This window comes from Psammomys obesus, unplaced genomic scaffold (genome assembly GCF_907164565.1).
Source record: "Psammomys obesus unplaced genomic scaffold, mPsaObe1.curated_primary_1811, whole genome shotgun sequence".
Taxonomy (NCBI): domain Eukaryota; kingdom Metazoa; phylum Chordata; class Mammalia; order Rodentia; family Muridae; genus Psammomys; species Psammomys obesus.
Genome location: NW_026590663.1, coordinates 6,288,015 through 6,315,503, shown reverse-complemented (window position 1 = coordinate 6,315,503; position 27,489 = coordinate 6,288,015). Strand labels below are relative to the sequence as shown.

Below are 27,489 nucleotides of genomic sequence, written 5' to 3'. Positions count from 1 at the left end.
CTGTCTTGAAAAAAACAACAAAAGTAAATTTAATTGGATTTTTCTTTTACTTAGCTTGAATATGGATCATAACAGTTACTTGAGCCCTGGTGCTTCAAAATAGCTAGTGTAACTGTACAGAAATTGACTGAGATGTATAGAATTTGGGGACTGGAAAAGTATTTTAGCAATCTCCTTGAAATAGCAGTGTAATTTTTTTAATGTGTTTGAGGTAATTAAAATAAAGTAATTTTATTTCAAATAGAAAGAATGAGTGCCCCTTCATGCAGAGGTACCCATTACCCTGTATTGGCTGATTTATTTGCACAGAAACATTTTGGCCAAAGGAACGAAAAGCATTGGTTTTTAAAACCAACGCTCAATGGTATTGAATGCATGTTGAGCACTGCACGGATGTGTGGGAGTGTTTGCCTCCCTCAACACCATCCCATTCGAGCTATTTTCCTTAGCCATAATGGAAGCCTATTAGCATACTGTGTGGGTTCAGTCTGCACAGCTGTCCTTGCCAGGGGCTTCCCTGCAGTTGCTCCATCACTGGGGTAACCAGCTGTTACTTATTTAAAGCTTCCATCATTTTGTATGACAGGGTAACTCAATTATGCCCTGCTTTAGAGATGTTAAATGAAATTATCTTCAAAACAAGTGCACTTCATTTAATATTTTTCTCCATCAAGTACTTGAACTGTGACATTTACGTCACGAGCACTAAGTAGCTAAATGCTTTATGAATTGGGGCTTTCTGAGGGGGTAATTACTGTTGAAGCGGAGCGCCCTCCTCAGATACCTGTAGTGAACACTGCAGCAGCCCGTCCTCTCATCTTGGTGAGAAGATGTTTAGAAAAACAAAAATTTGATAGAAAATATTTCAGTTGTAGTTTGCAACATTCCCTACAAATTTATTAACACTCTTTTCCAGATTTGGAATCTAGATGCTGCAACTGTCTTAATGAGTTCTTCAGCAGATCATAAACTCTGTCCAGGAGATCTTGACAAGTAATTGGATGGAGAGGGGAAGGAAAAGGAAGGAAGAAAAGTAAGGAGGGAAGAAAAGGGAAAGTAGGAAAGGGCATGTAGGAATGAGCAGAGAGAGAAATAAAAAGGTACTTGAAGAATAGTTTTGTTTTATGACAACTTAGTTTTAGACAAACACACACACACACACACACACACACACACACACACACACACACCCTAGATTACATAGTAATATCTTACTATGGATTTTGTATAAGAAAAGTTTGAAAACCAAAACTAACCACGAATTCACACAAACATTTTATGGAGCTTTAAAATCTTCAACACTGAATATGATGTGGAAGTGTTATATCTGGCCTGTAGAAAACTGAGACGTTTCCCTCCCTGATGTGCTATTGAACTCCTTTCGAGCAGCATCATGACAGGGGATCAGCCCTCTTCCACAGGGATATTAGGAAAATGCTGTCGGAGTGTTCTCTGACTCTAAGAAAATTTGCAAGTCTCTAGTCCTCCTTAAACTCCTTTTCAGGATGTCAAAAGGGCCACCTGAGTGGGAATATGAATGTGTGTATATATATATGAATGTATGTATCTATGTGTACTGGTCTAGATAGATAGACATCTAGATAGTTATACATCTAGACAGACAGACAGATAGATAGATAGATAGATAGATAGATAGATAGATAGATAGATAGATAGATATCAATGAGTTCAATAAGGAACAGGAGAGAGTTGAATGTATTTCTCACAGAATTTTATACAAAATTATGAAAATTACTTAATGCTTGTACCTTGTAAGGTCATGATCAACTTTTGATAAAATGGCATATGAAAACATCTTTGTGTTATGACCAGACTACTTGGGAGAAATGGGAAAGCTGAGAACATTGGTGAGAGCACTAACCTTATCCAAGGTGCTGTCCTTTACTAGATGAAGAGTTTGGATGTTATGTTCAAATGGGGTGCTGGCCTGAGATCCTAACAAAGCAAAGACAGAAATGATAACCACAGAAGTTGGTAGGCTCCTGAAAAACACACAAAAGCGTGTGATTCCAGAGTCTTTTCTCTTTTCCCAGTGAACTAGAAACTCGTTATCAGATAAGAATATGGAGACAATTTTCACTGTGGTTTTAAGGAACAAGAGGCTAATCACTCACATATACTTGAAGAGTGGGGGAATGAATTGACACGTCAGGGTAATAATATAATATATTACTGGAGGCAAAATGGGAGTTTTCATTAACAACTGAAAATTAACTTAGAAAAAAAGTGGAGTTTTAACTTTCTGGCACATACAGCCACAGAAGCAGCAGTGAGTTTAATGTAAATCAAGTTGGCATTCTGTGCTCTAGATATAGGCAATGACAAGAGAGAATGAGGCAGGCTGGGGTAGTTCAAGCTTTGAAAGCCTCAGGTGAAGTTTAAGATGGGCGAAGGATTAGAGTTTGGAGAGGACTCACGTATGAGTTTACTGTAGGACATTGTGTAGGTCAAAGGTAACAGGAAGGGTAGGTTTGAAAGAAAGAGGGGCAATCGGGTCTAAGAATGCTTGGTGATGATACATTGGTAATTATTCAGATGTTTTTAGAAAAAAAAAAAGAGATGAAGGATCTGATTAGTGTGAGAAATGACAAGGTCTTTGAGGCTCCGGGATTAGGCGGATCATGAAGAAAGATGTATGTTAGGAAGTAAAAGCCTACCAGCTGCTAAAACTTGCAATAATACAAGTCCTTCTTGTCCTTCTCCTTGTGATTTTTAATTTAAAATTTTATTTTTCACATTAGTTTGTGTCTCTTGGACTGCAGAGAAGTGGGAAAGGAGAGCAGAGGACAGACTGCAGGAGTTCTCTCTTTTGAGCATGTGTGTCCCAGGAACTGAACTCAGCTCGTGAGGCTCAGTGGCTTTGCCTAGAGAGCCACTTCTCCAGCCTGTGGTAGCTTCTTCCTCGTAGCAGGGCCATGCAGTACCTGCTTTTCTTTGCCTGGTTTGTTTGCCTCAACTCTCTCTGATTTCACCCACGTTATTGCCAACAATAGGGCTTCCCACTCTTTGTGATATAACGGCATTCCTCTTACTAGAGTACCCCACATTTTCTCCAGCCATTTATCCACTGATCGTTACTCGCATTCGGTCCTTAGCGCACCTGCAGTGAGCAAGCTACAAGAATCTGTGTGTTTTAAATAGACCGGTTAGTCCAGAGGAAGTGTATACATCATGCTCCACTGTAGGTACCCTGTAGGTACATACACTTTCCTATTATTTGACAAATGTGGCCTAATGTTAGTGTGCATGTTTCTTCATCTAAAGATTTGGCACAAATCACAAATACATTCCTCCTTCAAAATGTTGTGTGTGAACTTATACATAAAGTGGGAGTGAAGATAAAAGGTTTTGAAAGGATCTTACTAGCAACCAATGGCACAACTCTCTCATTTTAATACTGTGTTTTTAGGAATTTTCTCTCTGGCATGCTGTATCTTAGCTTTTGCCCTAGTCTGTAAAGCAGAACATTCACTTTCCATAGCCTGGTTGTGATTCTAGGGTTCCTACCTTGATCATATTCCAGGCCAGATGAAGCTGTTTCTCCACCCTTTGCCTGGCTGTGTCTTCAGCAGCCTGCTGTCCTGGCCAACATTTAGTGTTAAGAGAGAGTTGCAAAAAAAGCCAGTATTTGACAGAAAAGCTAAAGGCAGAAATACTTGAGGTAAAGTATTGATACTGAATAATATTAGCACCTAACAAGTTGTATGCTATTTCAGTACTTCAAAAAACACTATTTTATTCATTATTCACAACTAATGCTGTGAGTTTATCAGGTCAGGAATAATTCTTCCCTGTTTTGCATACGAAGACCCAGACTCACAGGACATAATTTATTGGCCTGAAGTTACTGCTACCCAAGGGTGGGAAGTTTAAGTGTGTAGTGTTGGCTTTCTGATTTTTCTCAGTAATTGGCTCTAAATGAGTTTAACTGTAGTTTCCAGAACATCGTTGAGCTATACTTGTATGTACTGTTCTAATAAATAACTCTCAAGCCAGTGGCCTACAAAACTCCCCAGCATTGACTGCTACTCCCGGAGGACAGCTCATGCACAGAGCAAACTTTCTCCTGTCAGAAGTAAGCAACAATGACCGACTCTTCCGCAATAGTCAAAGCTCTGGCGACGTGCAGTGGAAGTTAGCTTTGCTAACACTCATTGTCAGAATCATATCACAATGAACCCCGACGTGAAGGGGGAAGAGAAACATGTTCTTCCAAATGGGACAGACAGAGAATCTAATGGCCTGATGTATGATTCTGTTACAGAGAGAGGGAGTGTACAGTTAAGGATGGCAACATGACGGGCAGCAGGACTGAACTCAACACAGGTGTGGAAGGCATTTACATTAGACATGAGAAAATCAACACTAAAACAAAACAAAAGTTTAGTGTGCAAGAGAATATTTAGAAAAGATAAGTTTAGTTTATTTCTTAGATATTTAGAGACTAGAGATGGATATTTCTAGCGCCAAAGAAGGTATCTAGAGGCACTGTAAGACACAACCATTTGTGGGAATGAGGTCAGAGAAGATGTAAATGCAGAACTTGTTTTTTTCAATCTTGCTTCCTTTTGAAGTATGACATGATACAGACTTGCTTTTCTTATAAGCTCCCTCACTTCCTACAGCCTGCAAAGCACATCTGAAATGGTTCTTCCTTGAAAATTTAATGGAAAATACAACCTAGTATGCTCTGTAACCAACACCCGAGGCCACTGAACCTAGGAACGAATTCATTGGATTGCAGTTATATTTGATAGACAAGAAACTTTATTAGAATATGGTAATGGTGTGAGCAAGGTCAATCACCTCAGTCCAGCTGAGGACACTGTAACTTCATTTTTTTTCTGTCACAGCACTGGAAACTATTCTTCATCCTTCCCAGTCAACTCCCATTAGGCAGAGGGGCTGACTGGCCATTTGTCTGATACATGTAGAGCAGCAATTCAAGACACATGCTCTGAATCTATAATATCTCTTCTCTTCCTCAACAGCATAAGATAGTTTCTGGGTAGGCGGCAACTGCCCTCCATGTGGTGACTAAGGAACCTACGGCCTCTGTTCAATGGCATGGCCATTCTCAGTATTCTCATAAATGGAGAAGGAGAGAAACTGAGAATTTGTACAAAAAGTTCATAGACCTTTGCTATCTTATGATAAACACTATAAAATATATTTTTACATTTTCATTAGCTGATAAATTAGTCAGGATTGGCACAGCATATCTAGTGAGAACATCTCAGCCAAGGAGTCATCAGAATCAGTTCTGAGCAATGGAAGGAAAGACACCCTGGGGGCATGTTGGGTTTTCTGAGCCAGAGTCCTTTTCCCTATTAACAATGCTCATCTTTCCTCCTTACATTTGCTTCATAAGTTATGATACTTTCAATATTTCTTCATAAAAATAACAAAACCTGGAAAAGTGTAAGGTTTAAAACAATCCATCCCATAACATTAAAATAGAGAATACTTAATATTTTCTCTATGGCAATTGAATGTTTTATTTGGTCTCATATTGTCTGAAAACCAAGGCATTAGTATTTCAAATATTTAGAACTTGCTGTATCTTTTTACCAATGGATTAAAACTTGTTTGTGGAATTCTGTCTTCTATGCCCAAGACCACAGTTTTGTTATTACCAGATGGATGGCACTTCGGGCCCTGGTCAGCTTTATCCTCTAAAACTCAGCTTGTAAATAAACTTGTGAATTTTGAGGTATTTTAGGTATATGCCTCTCTTTCTACCAACCAAAACCTTTCTTACGTTAGCCATTTACCTGAAATGTAGAACTTTCAGTGAAAAATGCTTCAGTGGAAATTTGACTAAATATCCTTGTGCTATTGGTAATTACCATACAACACTTAACAAACAAAAAGACATTCGAAGAATAAAATAATTAAAATGTCACTATAAAGCACAGAATTAGTAATAATGGTGGCGCCTGGCTTTCCTGGTAAGAGCTGGTTTTACTATCTAAGAAAACGTGAATAGAAATTATTCAATATTTGCATTTTCATTATGGCAAAAGTATACACCCTCCTGCAGTGAGATGTAGTAACACTTAGCCTCAACTTCAAATGCTTGTAACAAGCCACAAATAATGTCATTAGAAAAGATCTATGTCTCAGTTTCCATTAACTCTTGTCCAACAATGGACTCGTCAAGCACCTTCCATATGGGACACAAGCAATGCCCATCCCTTCTGTGTATTAACCCTTTACTTCTGGGCATCAATGATCATATCATTGAAGCTCATGGGCAAAATGCTTTTCTTTTCTTTTTGAGTGAAAAGTTTAATAAAGATATTTAAAAATTGGCAAGTCTCCCATCCAAAAAAATTGCCCAGGACCAGATGGCTTTAGCACAGAATTCTACCAGACCTTCAAAGAAGAGCTAACTCCAATTTTCTTCAAACTATTCCACAAAATAGAAACAGAAGGAATATTACCAAACTCATTCTATGAAGCCACAGTCACCTTGATACCTAAACCTCACAAAGACTCAACAAAGAAAGAGAATTTCAGGCCAATCTCCCTTATGAACATTGATGCAAAAATAATTAACAAAATACTTGCAAACCGAATACAAGAACACATCAAAGATATTATCCACTATGACCAAGTAGGCTTCATCCCAGGTATGCAGGGGTGGTTCAATATACGGAAATCTATCAATGTGATCCACCATATTAACAAACTGAAAGAAAAAAAAAAAACCACATGATAATCTCCCTAGATGCTGAAAAAGCATTTGACAAAATCCAACATCCATTCATGTTTAAAGTATTGGAGAGATAAGGGATACAAGGCACATATCTAAACATAGTAAAGGCGATATACAGCAAGTCTATAGCCAACATCAAACTGAACGGAGAGAAACTTAAAGCAATTCCACTGAAATCAGGGACAAGACAAGGCTGCCCACTCTCTCCATATCTCTTCAACATAGTGCTGGAAGTCCTTGCTAGAGCAATAAGACAGTTGAAGGAGATCAAGGGGATACAGATTGGAAAGGAAGAAGTCAAATTATCGCTATTTAGAGATGATATGATAGTATACATGAGTAACCCCAAAAACTCTACCAGGGAACTCCTACAGCTGATAAACACCTTCAGCAAAGTGGCCGGATACAAAATTAACTCAAGTCTCTGAAGAAAGAATTAGAAGAAGATATGAGATGATGGAAAGATCTCCTATGCTCATGACTTGGCAGGATTAACAGAGTAAAAATGGCCATCTTACCAAAAGCAATCTACAGATTTAATGCAATTCCCATCAAATTGCCAACACAATTCTTTACAGACCTGGAAAGAAAAATTCTCAACTTTGTATGGAATAACAAGAAACCAAGAATTGCTAAAACAATCCTCTACAATAAAAGATCTTCTGGAGGTATCTCCATCCCTGACCTCAAGCTGTACTATAGAGCAACAGTTATCAAAACTGCATGGTACTGGTATAGAAACAGAATGGTGGATCAATGGAACTGAACAGAAGACCCAGAAATAAACCCACAAACTTATGGACACCTGATTTTTGACAAAGATGCCAAAACCATACAATGGGAAAAAGATAGCATCTTCAACAAATGGTGCTGGTCCAACTGGATGTCTACATGTAGAAAAATGAAAATAGATCCATACTTATCACCCTGCACAAAACTGAAGTCCAAGTGGATCAAAGACCTCAACATAAAACCAGACACTCTAAATCTGTTAGAAGAAAAAGTGGGGAACAGCCTAGAACTCATTGGTACAGGAGAAAACTTCCTGAACAGAACACCAACAGCATAGGCTCTAAGAGCAACCATCAATAAATGGGACCTCATGAAAATGAAAAGCTTCTGTAAAGCAAAAGACACCGTCATCAAAACAAAGCGACTGCCTACAGATTGGGAAAGAATCATCACCAACCCTTTATCTGACAGAGGACTCATATCCAATATATATAAAGAACTAAAGAAGCTGAAAAGCAGCAAACCAAGTAATCCACTTAAAAACTGGGAACAGAGCTAAACAGAGAATTCTCTGTAGAGGAATATCGAATGGCAGAGAAGCACTTAAAGAAATGCTCAACCTCATTAGCCATTAGGGAAATGCAAATCAAAATAACCCTGAGATTTCACCTTATGCCCATCAGAATGGCCAAGATGAAAAACTCAAGGGACAACACATGCTAGAGAGGTTGTGGGGAAAGGGGAACCCTTCTCCATTGCTGGTGGGAATGTAAATTTGTACAACCACTCTGGAAATCAATCTGGCGCTTTCTCAGGCAACTAGGAATAGCGCTTCCTCCAGATCCAGCCATACCTCTCCTAGGTATATATCCAAAAGAGGCTCAATTACACAAAAAGGACATTTGCTCAACCATGTTTGTAGCAGCTTTATTTGTAATAGCCAGAAGCTGGAAACAGCCCAGATGCCCCTCAACTGAAGAATGGATGCAGAAACTGTGGTGCATCTATACAATGGAGTATTACTCAGCAATGAAAAATAAGGAAATCATGAAATATGCAGGTAAATGGTGGGACCTGGAAAGGATCATCCTGAGTGAGTTGTCCCAGAAGCAAAAAGACACACATGGTATATACTCATTCATATATACATACAACATAGAATAAACCCACTAAAATCTGTACATCTAAACAAACTAAGCAAAAGAGAGGACCCTAACTAAAATGTTCAATCCCCATCCTGAAAGGCAAAGAGGATGGACATCAGAAGAAAAAGAAAATAGGAAACAACCTCAGAACCTGCTACAGAGGGCCTCTGAAAGCCAGAAGAAAACAGGAAACAACCTTGGAACCTGCCACAGAGGGCCTCTGAAAGCCTCTGCAGTATAGACTGTCAAAGCAGATGCTGAGCCTGATGGCCAACTGTCGGCAGAGTGAATGGAATTCTATGTAAGAAGTGGGAAATAGTAAGAGCTGGAGAGGACAGGAACTCCACAAGGAGAGCAACAGAACAAGAAAATTTGAACACAGGGAACTTCCCAGAGACTCATACTCTAAGGAAGGACTATTCATGGAGATAACCTAGTACCCTGACAACGAAGCCACTTCTGATGAGAACTGATAGACTAAGATCAGAAAGAAGGAGAGGAGGACCTCCCCTATCAGTGGACTTGGGGAGTGGCATGCATGCAGAAAGGGGGGGAGGATGGGACCGGGAGGTGAGGAGGGAGGGGCTTATGGGGGATACAAAATGAATACAGTGTAATTAATATAAGTTAAATAAAAAAAAAAGAAAAAGAAAAAAAATTGGCTTAAGCATGTGGATTAATACTCTATAGACACACCCAATTGTATAGGTGTGGGTTTTTCAAAGACAAGTCCAAGAAAAAAAAGACATACAAAAGTGTGAGTTTGAACTCTTCACAGGAGAATCATCTATAACATGAAAAGAAGAATGACTTAAGGGATAATATGAGATTCTGCTTTAGTTCAAACAGCATATTGAATTATTATACAGAATTTATCATAAGAAAAGGAGTAGTGTTTAAGATGCAGACTATGGTGAAAGCAGTGGTTAACATAAAGACCATCATCACTGGAAATGAAGAGCTCTATAAATGACAACCTATGACTCTTAGACTCTCAGACACAGAATCAAAACAAATGTTGACCCAGAATTAGAAATTCAGCCACAAAGAACAAAACAAAACAAAACAAACAAACAAACAAAAGACAGCATACAGGAACAAGGATGAATGAGAATATACAATTGAGGTTATGATGATTTAAAACTCAGCTATTTGAGGAACAATATGAGTTTAATGGGCCAACAGCAATGGAGGAGGACACCCTTTTGTCCATGTACTCTCCAGCATGTGTTGTCACTTGAGTTTTTGATCTTAGCCATTCTGATGGGTGTAAAGTGAAATTTCAGGGTTGTTTGATTTGCATTTCCCTGATGACTAAGGACCTTGAACATTTCTTTAATTTTTTTTCTATCATTCAATATTCTTCTATTGACAATTCTCTGTTTAGCTCTGGACCCCATTTTTAATTGGATTAATTGTTGGTGTTTAACTTTGTGGGTTCTTTTTATATTCTTGATATTAGCCCTCTGTCAGATATAGGGTTAGTGAAGATCCTTTCCCAATCTGTAGGCTGTTGTTTTGTTCTGATGACTATGTCCTTTGCTTTACAGAAGCTTTTCAGTTTCATGAGGTCCCATTTATTGATTGTTGATCTTAGAACCTGTGCTGTTGGTGTTCTGTTCATGAAGTTGTCACCTATGCCAATGAGGTCAAGGCTCTTCCCTACTTTTTCTGCTAACAGGTTTAGTGTGTCTGGTTTTATGTTGAGGTCTTTGATCCACTTAGAGTAGAGTTTTGAGTAGGGTGACAGATAGGGGTCTATTTTCATCTTTTTCTGTATGTAAACATCCAGTTAGACTGGCTACAAGGAAGACCCTAGGGAAAATACTCAATCCTCATTCAGAAGAGCAAACACGATAGACATTGGAAGCAGGAAAAGACAGGGAACAGGACAGGAGCCTACCATAGAAGCCTACCACAGAGAGCCTCTGAAAGACTCTACTGATAGCGGTATCAAAGCAGAGGCTGAGATTTATAGCCAAAGTTTGGGCAGAATGTGTGGAAGTTTATGAAAGAAAGGGGAGATAGAAAGACCTGGATGGATTAAAAACAAGGAGTAAATTTGCAGGCAAATGATGAGATCTAGAAAAGATAATCCTTAGTGAGGTATCCCAGAAGCAGAAAGACACACATGGTATATACTCATTTATAAGTAGATATTAGACATATAATATAGGATAATCGTACTAAAATCTGTACACCTAAAGAAGCTAATCAAGAAGGAGGACCCTGGGTAAGATGCTCAATCTTCATTCAGAAAGGCAAAGGTGACACACATCAGAAGAAGGAGAAAACAGGGAATAGGACAGGCTATCACAGAGGGTGAATGATTCTACCCTACAGGGTATTAAAGCAAATGCTGAGATTCATAGCCAAACTTTGGGCAGAGTGCAGGGAATCTTATGAAAGAAGGGGGAGATAGAAAGACCTGGAGGGAGCAGGAGCTCCACAAGGAGAGCAACAGAACCAAAAACTCTGGGCACAGGGTTCTTTTCTGAGACTGATACTCCAGTCAAGACCATGCATGGAGATAACCTAGAAGCCCTGCACAGATGTAGCCCATGGCAGCTCAGTCCTCAAGTGGGTTCCCTAGTAATGGGAACAGGGACTGTCTCTGACATGAACTCAGTAGCTGGTTCTTTGATCACCTCTACCCAAAGGGGGAACAACCTTACCAGTCCACAGAGGAAGAAAAAGAAGTCAGTCCTGATGAGACCTGATCGACTAGGGTCAGAAAGAAGGGAAAGAGGACCTCCCCTATCATTGGACTGGGGGAGGGGCAGAGGAGAAAAAGACCAAGAAAGTGTGGGGTTAGGAGGGGAGGGGAGAGGTGGCTATAGCTGGGATACAAAGTGAATACACTGTATTTAATAAAAATAAATAAAGTTTTAAAAAAGAACTAGATGGGACAGGAGCTCCAAAAGGAGACTGACAGAACCATAAAAACTGAGCCCTGGGAGCCTTGAAGAGAATGATAGCCCAACCAATGACCATGCATGGAGAGGACCTAGAGCCCTGGCTCAGATGTAGCCCATTGACTCAGTTGCCAAGTGGGTTCCCTAGTAAGGGGAGCAGGGGCTGTCCTTGGCATGAACTCAGTGGCAGGCTCTTTGAACATCTCCCTCTGGGGTGTGCAGCCTTGCCAAGCCACAGAGGAAGATAAGGCAGACAGTCCTGATGAGTCCTGATAGGCTAGGGTCAGATAGAAAGGGAGGAGGACCTCCCTATCAATGGATTAGAGGAGGGGCATAGGAGGAGATGAGCGAGGGAGAGTAGAATTGAAAGGAGATGAGGGAGGGCTACAAATACAATACAATACAGTTGGGATACAAATTGAATAAATTTTAAATAATAATAATAATAATAATAATAATAATAATAATCAGGCCAACTTCAAGAGAAGGAAGTAAAAGGGCCCAATTTTATCATCTCAGTTGATGGATATAGATGGAGAGAGAGAGTGTGTGTGTTGAGAGAGACAACTGGTATGAGGGTGCATGTCTGGAATGAGGTAGAAACCCACGGCAATGGAAACTTCCTGAAATTTAAGAGGGTGTGACTTAGCTAAGACTCCTAGCAATGGGAGATAGGGATCCTGAGCAGGAGGCATCTCTTGTAAAGCAGTCAAGATGTCCAGTAAAGGGACACCAATCCAGTCATAAAACACTCAACCTACAATTTATTCTGCCTATAGGGTATGCAGAGGTAAAGATGCAGCAGAAATTGAGGGAATGTCCAACACATAACTATTCCACTTTAGATTCATGCCATGAGAGCCCACTCCTCACACTGTTAATGACGTTCTGCTACACTTGCAGACAGAAGCCTAGCATAACTATCATCAGAGAGGCTTCACCCAGAAAACCGATAGAAACAGATGCAGGGACTCACAGCCATCCATTAGGCAGAGGTTGGGGAATCCTGTGAAAGAAGGTGAGGAAGGATTGTAGGAGCCATAGGGGTCAAGGACACTACAAGAAAACCTACAGAATCAACCAACTGGGCCCACAGGGGCTCACAGAAACTGAGCCACCAATCAGGATGCCTGCAGGGGACTGACGGAGGCCCTCTGCACATATGAAACAGTTATGCAGCTTGGTCTTCATGTGGGACCCCTAATAGCAGGAGCAGTTGCTGTCCTTGACTGTGTTGCCTGCCTTTGGGACCCATTCCCTCTCCTGGACTGTCTCTTCTAGTTTCAATAGAAGATGTGCCCAATCTTACTGCAACTTGATATGCCAAGGATCCTTGGGATCCTTGCCCTTTTCTGAAGAGTGGATGAGGGAAGAGAGGTATGTGTTAGGGGGTGGGAAGGAAAACTGGGAAGAGAGACAAGGGAGGGGAAACTTTGGCCAGGATGTAAAATAAATAAGTAAGTAAGTAAATAAATAAATAAATATTTATATTTATTAATATATACTTATAAATGAATAAATATTTATATTTATAAATAAATATTTATTTATTTATCTATTTAAATGAAAAACAAAAACAAAAGAAGTAATGAAAAAGCGACTTGAGAGGTTGTGGAGCACCTTTCTGCAAAAACCACTAGTTGGTGACTGAGAGAGGAGGCTAGATGGACTAAATGGTTCCTTGTGGACTAGGGGTTCCACAACAGACCAAGACAGATTTACATGTGAGCGAAGAGGAAAGAGCCAGGCGAGGTTCGAGAAAAACTAGTGTGCTCTGATTAATATCATTTGTGAATGCTTTGACAATTGGAGGAGTAAGCTACTGTGTTACTGTAGACCAAAAATGGGTACCCAAGAATGGAAAACTTAATTGAGTTGTCCATACAACAGGCCATTTAGCTTTGAACATCATATCAAGAAGCCTGTGTGGAATTAAAAGTATCACACAGAACAGGATACAGATGAAGCCAATCATGTTCTATGAAAAGGTGAAAAATTTGAGAAGGTTTTTGTTCTCACCCTTCCAGACTTAACTGCTTGAGAGTTTGATTACTTCCTATCTCTTATAATATTTTTTTTTGTATATATTTTGGTCCATATGCCACAAGCCTTTAGGTCAGAATATCTTTAACAATAATTTGGAGGAAACGTTTCTGATGTCTGGCTTGTGGAAAGGCACTTGGCAGTTTTCCACTGAAAAACTCCACAGAAAGTTCCTCTTTTTTCTCTTGAGTGTAGCTCCTTTGTGTGGCTAATGAGAACCTTGAACTCTTTCCAGGTGTTTCAAGAGTACCCTCTCCTGATGAATTGAGACCAGGAGTTCTAGCCTTCAGCTTGCAGTATAAGTAGGTCTTTTTCACAACATGGAGCGTGGCGAATAATGTACAAGGAGATGACACGTATCCCTGGTAACTTGAGCCCTAGCAACTGTGTTCTACACTTCTCTGTGGCTGTGTTTTAGCACCTACAACATGTTAGGTTATGACGCCTGGTGTTTCTGAATTTTTTACCCTTTGAGATAGTCTAGACTTGTCTTGAAAGAACACTGAAATGCTGTAGTGATTGCATTTCCAACATGAGAGCCCTAGTGTCATTTTAGGTGCTTAGTACACAATGTAGCTGTGTTCTCTGATACGAGCGACATGGCTTCACTGTGGCCAGTTGTGATGACACAAGGAAGTTACCATATACTTGGATAAAATTTTAATTTTCCTGAAAATCTTCTCCAAGACTGACTTTCCAGGTAGTGCTTGGTGTTGGCAGCCAGCACAATATCAGACAGTTATACAAAGTTTAAAATTGTAGTTGTGAGGGTCTTTCTGTCTGGAGACCTGGACACTTTGACTTTTAAACATTCAGCTGTATTTTCTTGAGGCCCAGTTCTTTGATATAAGGATTCAATACAGTGAGACACATTTCTGCATAGAATGACTTAGAAATGGTCATGTTGCTAGTCCTGGGATGCCAAGACCAAGATATCTGAGAAAAGAGAAGGTGCCGTAGAATTGTGACTGAGTGATGAAAGATGTAATTCATCACAGCCCGAACACAAATGGAGTTATGAGTCTTTGAGTATAGTTTGATGTGGATAGTATTTGGTACTTGTTCCCTTTTCAGAGAGAGCTTTACTTTCATCTTCCCAATTCACATCACCTTAGGGTTAATCAAACTTAATAGGCCAAACAATAAATATCTAGGCTCTCCAGAGATGGTTTAGGAAAAAGGAGTCAGTGGAAGCTTTGCATGGTCAGAGTAATTAGTGCTTTCAGGACTCAGGAGAAGGACACACTTTATGGTTTTCTTCCTTTCAAATAGCAGCAAGGCACTAGAGAGTATTAGAGGAAGGAGCCACAAAAAGTCCCGCTGCTGCCAGTTTGTTTCCAAAGCAGTTGGAACATAAATCTCAAAGGGCTTCTTCACACTTGAAACTCTGCAATCCTACATACGTAAGGATAAAACCCACAGTCAAATGTTGGCGCGTGTTTCTCAAAGGGCAAGAAGTGAGAATGGGACACATCCTTTCTGTGAATTCACTATATGGTCTAAGAACAATGTTTTAGCACTTCCCTTCTGATTTTGTTTCACGGTCCCTGGACTAATTCAGATCCACCCCAATCCCAGTGGTAACTGAGATTTTTAAGCAATTATGCATTTTTTCTATATTATAGTTAGAGGCATGAAGTTATGCATAATTTGCACTTACAATTTCAAAACCTAATTTGCACCCATATTTATAACTTCTTTCTCATTTCTATGTTGATTAGTCATGTCTTACCAGGTTTTCTTTTATTGAAAATAGATTTTTATATAATGTATCCTATGTTTTCCTTTCCTCTTTTTCCCCCCCGTTCCTCTCAACCTCTCCTCCTGTCCAGATCCATCCCTGTTCTATAGCTCATTGAAAACAACAACAGTAAACAGGCTGCTAAAGGATAAAATGAATAAAATGAAATAAGATAAAACAAACAAGAAAAAGAAAAATTATATCAGAAATAGTATAAAACAAACAAAGAAAGATAGCAGTAAAAGGCAAAAGAAACACATGTAGACACAGACCCACTCATTCCCATACTCAGGAATTCCAAAAAAACACAAAACTGGAAGGTATAATATGTACACAAAGGACCTGAAAGGTGAAAAATAAAAATAAAATTAGAAAAGAAGATATTTTTTGAAAAGGCATGCCTCCACCTTATGAGATAAGAAACCTCCATAGATGCCACTGAGTTTATTTTCTGTTGGCCAACTGCTGATGGGCATGCAGCCTACCCCTAAGAGTTGTTTGTTTCTCCGGTGAGGTTCCCTTAGAGAAAATGGAGATTTCATCGTCAAGGGGTTATCAAATGGAACTAGCATTTGGTTCGGGATGAGGGCATGTGTCCACTTTCTTCAGCTCTGGGACTCTGTGAGGTGGCAATCCATACATACCCTGTCCATGCTACCTCAGTCTCTGAGATTTTACATAGACCCTGCTGTGTTTAGAAGGTCTTGTTTCCTTGGTGTCCTCCATCCTTTTACTCCCTCTTACACTCTTTGTGCGTTTTCCTATACAAGAGTTGCTTGAGTCCTGGGGGAGGGATTTCATGGAGACATCCTTTCGAGCTGAGTGTTCTCAGGCCTCTCAAACACTCTGCACACTGTCTCGCTGTGGGTCTCTCTATTTGTTCCCAACTGCTGCAGGAGGAAGATTTTCTGATGATGATGATCAGGGCACTCATCTATGTGTCTAGAAGACACATTAGGAGTCATCTTGTTGCTATTTTTTTAAACAGTACTGTTTAGTTTTATGATAGGTCTCTGGGATATCTAGACTCGGGTTCTTGATTACCCAGGCAGAGTCAGGTATGGGTGGCACCTCATGGAGTAGTCCTTAAGTCGAGTAAAGTTTTGGTAGTCACTCCCACAAGCCTGCTGCCACTATTGCACTAGTTTTTGTTCTTTTAATTTTTTTTTTCCATACAGGACACCACTGTACCTCAAAGGGTCTGTAGTTGGGATGTTTATTTAGCACCTTTTGTAGCATGCAGACTCCCTTCCAGTACTGAGAACAGTAACCTGTAGTGGTAAAAGCACTAACTAGACACCTGCTTAGAATCTCCACATTCAATAAATTGTGTAGGTCTTGTCTTCAGTCATAGGGCCTTGCTGTCTGGTTGTTGGGAGCAACCTATAGTCTTGGCAAGCACTGGGTTAATTGGAGTCCCCATAGGACCACACTGGCAAACAGTTAAGTTTTGATGTAGCCAATTTGGAACTAGAAACTTCATTTGCTAACAAGACATATCCAGATGGAGCTGTGTTTTCCATATTATTCAGAGATGTCATGTAGGTCACCTTTATATATGTATATATTTTAGGAAGCTTCTACTGTGTTAGGCTTCCTCTTAAATGCCCCTTAATTTTGATTGTTTCTCCTCATATTTCCTCCTTTTACCCTTTCTTCCATCCCGTTTCCACTTGATCTTCCCATTCTATTACCTCTCCTCATCCCTCCATAGCTATCTCTTCTATTCCCTACACTAGGGAGATTTGTTATCACACTCCAGTCTGTTAGTCTGTAACTAACCTCTATGATTCTATGGACTATCACTTGGTTATCATTGACTTAACAGGTAAAATCCCCATATAAATGAATACATTCAATATTTCTCTTTCTGTGTCTGTGTTACTTCAGGATGATTTTTTTTTCTAGTTCTAACTATTTACCTGCAAAATTGATGATGATTCCCTCCTTTTATTTAACAGCTGAGTAATATTCTATTGTATAAAAGCACCACATTTTCTTTTGCTGCTGAGGGACATCAAGGTTTTTTTGTTTTTGTTTCTTTTCTGGCTTTTGGTTTTTCATTTCATTATGCACAGAGCAGCAATAAACATGGTTGAGAAAGCATCTTTGTGACAGGATGGAACATCCTTTGCTGGCCAGTTTTATGTCAACTTGACACAAGCTAGAGTTATCTGAAGGAAGGATATCTCTTTTGAAAATATGCCTCCATAAAATCTGTCTACAGGCATTTTCTTAATTAAGACCTATGGGTAAGACCCCACCAAATTTTTCGTGGTCCCATCCATGGGTTGATTCTATAAGAAAGCAGTCTGAATCAGGTATGTAGAACAAGCTTGCAAGCAGTTCTCCATAAGCTCTCCGTTGACTCGTGCCTTCATGTTCCTGCCCTGTTTGAGTTCCTGTCCTGGCTTCCCTCCATGATGGACTGTTATCTGGAAGTGTGAGCTGAAGTAAAATTGTTTCCTCCACAAGGTACTTTGATCATAACAGCAATAGTTACCATAACTAAGACTGGCCCTTAGGATATCTCCCCAAGGGCGATTTAACTGGATCTTGAGATAGGATGATTAACGTCTTCCTATGGAACTGGCACATTGATTTCCGTAAAGGCTGTGCAAATTTTCACGATAACCAGCAGTGGACACATGTTCCCCTTATTCCATGTCCTCATTGGCATGGGCTGTCAGTTATTTATTTTATTGATCTTAGCCATTTTGGCAGGTGTAAATGAAATAAAGTAATTTTGATTTGCATTTCCCCAATGACTAAGTATGTTGAACATTTCTATGTTTCTCAGCCATTTACTTTTCACTTTTGAGACTTCTCCAATTAGATCTGAACCACATTTTAAAATTGGGTTATTTTTTTCTTAACACCCAGTCTTCGTTTGTGTGTGTGTGTGTGTGTGTGTGTGTGTGTGTGTGTGTACTGTGTTTTAGATCTTTATCTATTTTGTAGCAAACTATTGAATGTGAAGTTGCTAAAAATTATTTCCCATTCTGTAGGCTGTTTCTTTGTCTGAATGATCATGTTCTTTGTCTTGCTGGAAATTTCAATTTCATGTGGTCCCATTTATTAATTTATTAATTGTTGAACTTTCCACCTTTGCTAATGGTGTTCCAATCAGAAAGTCTTTTCTTTGCCAATGAGTTCAAAGATATTCCCCACTTTCTCTTCTATCAGGTTCAGTGTACTTGGTTTTATGTTGAGGTCTTTGATCCATTTAGAGCTGAGTTTTGTGCAAGGTGATAAGCATGGATCTATTTTGATTCCTATACAACCAGTTGCCCAGTTTAACCAGCAAAATTTGTTGAAGGAGCTCCTTTTTCCCAGTATGTATTTCTGATATCGTTATCAAATATCAAGAGGCCATAAGAAAATGATTTTATTCTAGGTCTTCAATTTGATTTCCTTTTTTATTTTATTTATTTATTACAGTTTATTCACTTTGTAAACCAACTGTAGTCCCTTCCCTTGTCCCCTCCCAATTCCACCCTTTTTCCCTCTTCTCTACCCATGCCCCTCTCCCAGTCCACTGATAGGGGAGGTCCTCCTCTCCTATCTGACCCTAGCTTATCAGGTCTCATTAAGGCTGGCTGCATCATCTTCCTCTGTGGCCTGGTAAGGCTGCACCCTCCTCAGGTGGAGGTGTTCAAAGAGCCAGCCATTGAGTTCATGTCAGAGACTGTCCCTGTTCCCATTTGATTTCAATGGTCAATGCATTTGTTTTTATTTCAGTAACATGGTGTTTTTATTGTTATTGTTTGTTTTGTTTTGTTTTGCTATAACTACAATATAACTTGGAATTGAGGATGGTGATAATTCCAGCAATTCTTTTATTATTCATTATTGTTTTAGTATTCTAGATGTTTTGTGTTTCCATATGAAGCTGAAATTATTCAATATTTGTGAAGAATTGTGTTGGAATTTTAATGGGAATTGCATTGAATCTGTAGGTGGCTTTTGATAGGATGACCATTTTATTATGTTAATCCTATCATTCCTAGAGCACTGGATATTTTTGCATTTTGCATCTTATGATATCTTCTTCAAGTTCTTTCTTCAAAGACTTGAAGTTTTATCTTACAAATCTTTCATTTAATTGGTTAGAGATACCTACCCCAAGATATTTTAACTTTGGAGGCTATTATGAAAGGTGTTTTCCTGATTTTTTTTTTCTCAATAGGTTTGTCATTTGTATACAGATAGTCTATGTACTCTTGTGAGATAATTTTGCTAACTCAGCTGTAGGACTTTTGGTGAAAAATTTAGGGTCACTTATGTGTGCACTCATATCATATGCAAGAAAACATAATTTGACTTTTTCCATTTGTATCTTTTTGGTCTCCTTTTGCTGTCTTATTGCTGTAGCTAAGACTTCAAGTATTATATTGAATAGGTATGGAGAGAGCGAACGACCTTGTTTTGTTCCTTATTTTAATGGAATTGATTTGAGTTTTTCTCCATTTATGTTTATGTTGGTTATGGGTTCTCTGTAAACTGCCTTTACTATGTTCAGATGTGTCCCTTGCACCCCCAATCTCTCAGGACTTTTTTTTTTTTAATCATAAAGGGGCATTGTATTTTGTCAAAGATCTTTACTGCATCTAATGTGTTAATAATGTTGTTTCTCTCTCTTTCTCTTTCTGGTATTTGTATATGTGGGGAATTATGTTTACTGATTTTCATATGATGAACCATCCCTTGTACCTCTGGAATGAATCACACTTTATCATACTGGATGATCTGTTTCATGTGTTCTTGGATTTGGTTTTCAAATATTTTGCTGATAATTTTTGCATTTAGGTTCATAAGAAAAATTAGTCTGTACTTCTCTCTTTGTTGCATCTGTATGTAGTTTAGTAGCAGGGTTATTGTGGCCTCATAAAATGAATTGGGCAGTATTCTTTCTGTTACTATTTTGTAAAATAATATGAGGAGTATTGGTGTCATATCTTTTTTGAATGTCTGGAAGAATTCTGCACTACAATTATTTGGTATGGGCTTTTATGTGGGTAAGGGTGTTGTTAGAGTTTAAATTACTGCTTCTATTTCTCGAGGGATTATAGCTCTGAGTAAATTGCTTGTCTGAATTTTTTAAATTAGTTTAACTTTGGTAGGTGGTATGTATCGAGAAAATTATCCATTTCCTTTTTATTTTCCAATTTAGTGGAATATAGGATTTTAAAGTATGTACTTGTGAATCTCCAGATTTTTTAGTGTCTATTGTTATGTCCATCTTTCCATCTTAATTTTGCTAATTTGGAATTTTCCCCTGCCTTTTTGTTAATTTAGAAACGGTTTTGCCAATCTTATTGATTATTTTCAATGAACTAACTTTTGTTTCATTGATTCTTTGTTCTTTTTTTTCCCCTCTTGTTTGTTTCTATTGAATTGATTTTAGGCTTGAATGTGATTATTTCTTGACTCTAATCTTTCTGGATGTGAATTCTCTTTTTTGTCCTAGAGCTTTCAGGTTGCTATTAAGTTACTAGTATGAGACCTCTTCATTTTTCAATGTATGCACTTAGTGCTTTGAACTTACCTCTTAAAACATTTTCATTGTGTCTCATAAATTTGAGTATGTTGTGTTTTCGTTTTCATTCCAAGCTAGAAGTCAAGTTTTTTCTTAATTTGTGATTGGCTCAGTTTTAGTTGTTTAGTTTCCATTATCTTGTAAGCTTTCTGTTGTTTCCATTGTTGATAACTAGCTTTAATCCATGGTGGCAAAATAGGATGAAGGATGTTATTTCAGTTTTCTTGTATTGGTTGAGACTTGCTTTGTGCCTTAGTATATGGTTTTGGAGAAGGACCCCTGAAGTGGACATGTGTATTCTTTTGTGTTTGGGTGAGTTGTTATGTAAACATCCGTTAGGTTCATTTTGTTTGTTGTACCAATTAGCTTCAGCACTTTTCTGTTTAGTTTTTGTCTGGATGACAGGTCTATTGGTGAGAGTGTGGGACTCAAGACTATCAGCGCTTGAGAGTCAATATGTGATTTAAGCTGTAGCCATGTTTCTTTCATGAACTTGGTTGCTTTTGTGTTTGGTGCATAGATGTTAGGAACTGCTGTGTCATCTTGGTGGCTGTTTCCTTTATGACTATGTAGTACCACTCACGCTCTATTCTGACTAGTTTGGCTTGAAGTCTGTCTTGTCAGATATTGAAATGGCCACACCAGCTTGCTGCTTAGGTCCATTTCCTTGGAGTATCTTTTCCATACTCTGAAGTGATGTCTATCCTTGATGTGAAGGCATGCTTCTTGGATGCAGGAGAAGGAGGGATCCTGTTTTCATTCTCATTATTTTAGTCTGTGTCTTTTTATTGGGGTATTGAGACCACTGATATTGAGAGATACCCATGAACAGTGTTGAATGCTGTTATTTTGTTGTTGCTGGGTGGTGGTGTTTCCCCTCTTGATCTGATGATCTAAGATTACTTATTCCTTCTGTTTTTTGGGGTGTGCCTGCCCTTTTTTTCTTGAAGTTTTCATCCTATCAAATTCTGTAGGTCTATATTTGTAGCTGTTTTGTGCCTGGAGGTTTTTGTTTGTTTGCTTGTTTGCTTTTCAATGATTTAATAGGTGAAATAATATTAGTTTCTGTCTTCGGGTTTTTTTTTTGCTTTTGCTTTTAGAAAACATAGTTTATGATCAACTTTTTTTTAATGATGAGTCCACTGACATCATAAAATAATTCACTGAGGGCTAGGAGTGCTGGAGAGATGATTTAACAGTTGAGACACTTGCTGCTTCTGAGGAGGATTTGGGTTCAGTCTCCAGCACCCACTTGGTAGCTCACAAATATCTGTAATGCTAGTTTCAAGGGATCCAATGCTCTCTTTTGACTGCCATATACACTTCACACAAATGGTACATATAAATATACATACACATAGACATTTAAAATAAAAATGACAAAATGTAAAAGTTATAAAAGAATGCAGTGAAGATGTCAGTTTTACTATTTGAATGGCCTGAATGATTTGTGTTTTAAGCTGCATGTTCTGTGTTTACAGTTTTTTAGAAAAGAATTTACTTGTTGCATTTTTTGTGTGTATGGATATTTTGTCTGCATGTATGTTCGTGCACCATGTATGTGTATCGTACCAGCAAAGGCTATTAGTTCCCTTAGAACTAGAGTTATAGGCAATTAACAGCCAACATGTGGATGGTAGGGATCAAACCCATGCCTTCCGGAAGAACAGCCAGTACTCTGAACTCCTGAGCTATTCCTTTGGTTTCTGCATGTTGACCTTTAAGTATCCACGATAAGTTATGATATCATGACTGCTTACACTCTTCCAGAGAATCTCTGCAACTCCCATTACACCCATTAGCCTAGCTCTCTCCCATGGGTCTTTATTTCCCTAGAACTTGGTAGTCTGATTCCTCACTACCCTGGTTATTTTCATGTCTACAACCAATCTCCATCAGCAACAACAAAAACAAAGATACCTGTGATTTCTTTGTTTTTCTTTTTATCCACCAAATTGGTTTTCTCAATGCTTATTTGATGTTTTCAATAGATACATTCTTTTAAAACTTGTGGTTCTATGTATGTGTATGTCTAAGATCTTGCTTTGGTTGTTTTGTGTCTTTCGTTGATGTTTTGTTTTTTTTTATTGTCCTTTTTATAGACTTTGATGCTGCTTTTCATAATATGAAAAAGAATTTTGGCTTCACGATTCTCTAAGTATTTGCTAGTTATTGGTTGTATGTTCATCTGATTTGTGAATCTCCGTTTAACTGCCTACTATGTTGTCATCATCTTGTGTCTGGTCACGTCAGAGATGGAGGACGCCCACGTAGGAATCACTATCTGGAAACCTGTCCTCTGAATGCAAAGAACCCTCATTCTTAATGATTGCCAGTGGCTGGTTAGTTTTTATGAAATATGATCTTTCTGTGCATCTACCTTCTTCAGGCTTTGATACCACATTGCTCACGGCCATGACCAGAGACAGTCGTGCGTCAGCTCCTGACTTCAGGTTCACATGTAGGTACCTACACAGACACACACACCTAAAGGATCTGTAGCCTCCTTAAAAAACATCGTTTCAGCTCTTCACAAAGCTGGTGTTCCACGTGTCATTAATTAGACAGTGTTTATGGGTGCTAACTACCATTACCAATAGTTCAAAGGTAAGGATTTAGAGCTTAATCACAAACCAGGCTGATACTATGCTGTCAGTTTTTATTCACAATGCTGCAGTTTCCACTTTGGATTTGACACTTCATTTCACAAACGTGCATCCTAATCCCAGAGAGAGTGTAATGAGAATCAGCAAGTAATTCAGATCAAAGTCATCTGTGTCTTCACTAGTGAACTCAGAGTGACATCTCTAACCTACTGATAGGCTCACAGCACCCAGGACAGTGATTTTTCCCAGAGTGAAACTTTACCATGATTCTTTGAATGTACAGAACCCAGAATTTCTCTCAAGCATAAAGATTATTTTTACTATTGTGTTTTTTCAGCCATGCCAAAGGACTGTCTCACAGCTACATGTATGTATGTGTATTCTTGTGTGTGTGTGTGTGTAATATATATATATATATATATATATATATATATATATATATATATATAAATATAAAAATGTTTGTGTAACAAATATAGTTAAAGAAAAAAGGCTATCACCTTGAGCATATGGGCCATGGGAGAGGTTTGAGAGACAGTAGCTGGGATAGGCTGGAACCCAGAGTTAGGGAAAAAGACATTCTGTTTCAATTAAAAATTCTAAAAATAATTTTAAAAGAGAATATTAATTATTTTACTTGATCTTAGGCAGAAGGCTAAAATAACAATAGGAAGACTATTTCTTTTAACAATTAAATAATTTAATTTGTTTTTGTGTGTGTATTCATATGGAAAAGGGTAAAAAATATGAAGCTGATTTCAGAGAGTGGAACTGCCCAAAGTTAATGGTGTAAGAAATGAAGGAGGGTTATCTTTTTCTTAAACTTTTATTTATTTTTTTACATTAATTACATTTTATTCACTTTGTATCCCAACTGTAGCCCCCTCCCTCATTCCCTCCCAATCCCACCATCCCTCCCTTATCTCCTCTCATGCACCTCTCCAAGTCCACTGATAGGGGAGGTCCTCTTCCCCCTATTATCTGACCCTAGCTTATCAGGTCTCATCAGGACTGGCTGCAATGTCCTCCTCTGTGCCCTGGCAAGGCTGTTTCTCCTTTGGGGGGGGTAGTCAAAGAGCCAGCCACTGAGTTCATGTCAGAGACAGTCCCTGTTCCCCTTAGTAGGGTACCCACTTGGATACTGAGCTGCCATGGGCTACATCTGAGCAGGGGTTCTAGGTTATATCCATGAACGGACCTTGGTTGGAGTATAAGTCTCAGAAAAGACCCCTGTGCCCAGATATTTTGGTTCTGTTGCTCTCCTTGTGAAGCTCCTGTCCTCTCCAGCTCTTACTAACTACCCCTTCTTTTGTATGATTCCCTGCACTCTGCCCAAAGTTTGGTTATGAGTCTCAGCATCTGCTTTGATACACTACTAAGTAGAGTCTTTCAGAGGCCCTTTGTGGTGGGCTCCTGTCCTGTTTCTTGTTTTTTTTTTTTTTCTTCTTTCTTTCCTTTTTCAATATCCATCCCATTATCTTAACGCTGCTTTATTCTTATTTATCATAATGTATTATCTTAGTTGCCAAGGGACTGAAAAAAAAATCTATGGAGGTCAGAATTTAGGTAGCTCTTTGAAAGAAAAAGATTGAGTGTTTCATAGAAAATCAGAACATCCTCTCTCCTTCAGTTAGAATTCTAGGTCATGACTTACTTCAGGAGATCTTGGATGTGTGCAAAGGATCAACTCAGCGTGTAGAGAAGGTTGTCATAGGCCCTGAGTAAAGATGTCACACGTGTACACCCCATTTTGTGTTCTTTCCTGTGGCTTTCCCAGAGAGTGCTTACATCCACCTCAGTGCACCCAACTGTTTCAGGCTCCATGTTTTGATGGACTTGGAAGCTGAGGAAATAGCAGGACATCAGAGCATGTGATGAAAAAACACCTCCCCCTCCTTGGTTATGACAAAGTTAGAGGGAAGGAGGCGGAGGAATAATGAAAAGAGATAACACAATACTACTTTCCATATCTCATGATAAATTTATGTGGTTTCATGTGAGATAATACAAGCTCTTTTTTTTTTTTTCACGAGTAGCTCATCACATTAAGAAGGGACCTGCTGTGTTAATGTAGGTATACAGCTCTCAATATCAACAAAGAAGTTGATCAACAAAGATTTGAAAAAACAAAACAAAACCACAACTAGTTTTGCCTACTTCAAAGTGAGATTAAGTGACCTTTTCCTGGACATCTAGTAGAACATAGACATCTGCTGATCGCTCCAGAATGCCCTGGCTTGTACAGCTGTCTACGGATTATCTCTCTTGTCACAAACACCGGAAAGGAAGCTTCTTTAGGACCTTGGTAGATTCAAAGCTGTATGCTGCGTGAATATTTGGAGTTACTATTTTTTGCTTATACTTTATAATATATACTATATATATATAGTATATATTATATATATACTATATATATAGTATATATATAATATATATATATATAGATAGATAGATAGATAGATAGATAGATAGATAGATAGATATATAGATATATATGTCTACTTGAGTATAGTCCTCTCTCTACATTTTTAGTGCCCGGGGTCCCCTGTCTAGGGAATGGTACTGTCTGTATTAGTCTGGTTCAACCCACACCAATGAGCAGTATAAAGACAGTCCTCTACAGACATGTCAATAGGCCACTTTGATCTAGAGGGTTTGTCATTGAGACTCTCGTGCCAGATTATCCTAGATTATGCCACCTTGACAATTCATACTAACCATCACATATTATTTGGATTAATACCGTGTGGTTTAGCAAAACTAACCGACTAAGATACATTTAAATATCTAACCAATTTAGTTTCTAAGTTTATATCATTTTTAAGGTTGTTTGAGCTCTATATCTTCTTTGTTTTAGTTTGAATTAAATGACAGAGTCTGAATGAGGCATTCCTGATTATGATCAATTTAAGTGGCTTTAGAATATTTGTGGGTGTAGTTTGAACTTTGCTATATTATTTGCATGCTTGCTCCTTTCTTTATGACCATTTTTTATTTATTCTTTGAAATTTTCAAACAAGTATATAATGTATTTTGCTGATAACCACCAGCTATATCTTATGCACATTTCCTTTTCAGTTTTATATTCTTTCTTTTTATTTTCCATAAGAGTATCAATCACATATTAGTGGCATGTAGCAAGGAATCAGTATAGAGAAGGTATTTTCAAGTATGTTGTTGAGACTGTACTATCAGAACACATATCTGACATCTAAAGGGAGGAAATACTTTTTAAAATATATGTTTATTATATTTCATATGTGTGTGTTTTGCTTGAATGTGTGTCTCTGCACCACGTGGGTTCCCAGTTCTCATGAAAGTCAGTGAAGGGCGTTGAAACGCCTGGAACTGGAGTTACAGATGGTTTTTACCCACTGCTTAGATGCTTGGAACTGACTCGGAGTCCTGCTTAAGAACTCCAACTTTTCTTAACTACTGAGTTCTTGTAAAGCCCCAGGAGGAGCTCATTCACATTTTGTTGAAGCCTCGTATTAATTTTGATGTAACACAATCATTGAGAAATCCCAGAAGGTATTCATTAGGCAGGCTGTCAAAAAACAAGCCCCTTTATCATGTCTGTGATTTTCACCAGGTTTGGTGGTTGAACCTACATAATGATGTGGGAAGAGTGATGTTGCAGAAGCAATGTGTACCATGATGACCTAGATTGCTGTACTTTATCTGTCTTCGCCACATGTCCTTTACTCCTTAAGTATTGAGATGATCATTTGGCCCACTGGTACCTTTCCGAGAAGATGAATGTGGTGTGAAGCACTAGTCCCTTATCGGACTGTATCTTGTTTCCTTCCTGATGCAGTTTGTCATCTAAAAAGTGACATAAGCTCCACCCCTTTTCAATTTGTTTTAAAGAATGAGGATCTTTAAATATGAAACCACTCATCTTTGCCTGTGGTTTGTCATAATGAAATCTTGACTGCAGTCAAGGGCAATTTCGGTAAATATACTCCAATATAGCTATAGGAGAGAAACTGGAATAATTTTAGAAAATGATGTGTTATTTTCTTT

The 27,489-nt window shown here is 38.5% G+C and overlaps 1 protein-coding gene across 2 annotated transcripts in view; it reads left to right on the top strand.

Moving 5' to 3' along the window:
- Positions 1-27,489, top strand: part of Grm8 (glutamate metabotropic receptor 8) — an 858,268-nt gene that overhangs the window by 820,177 nt on the left and 10,602 nt on the right. The gene's annotated exons all lie outside the window — the stretch shown is intronic.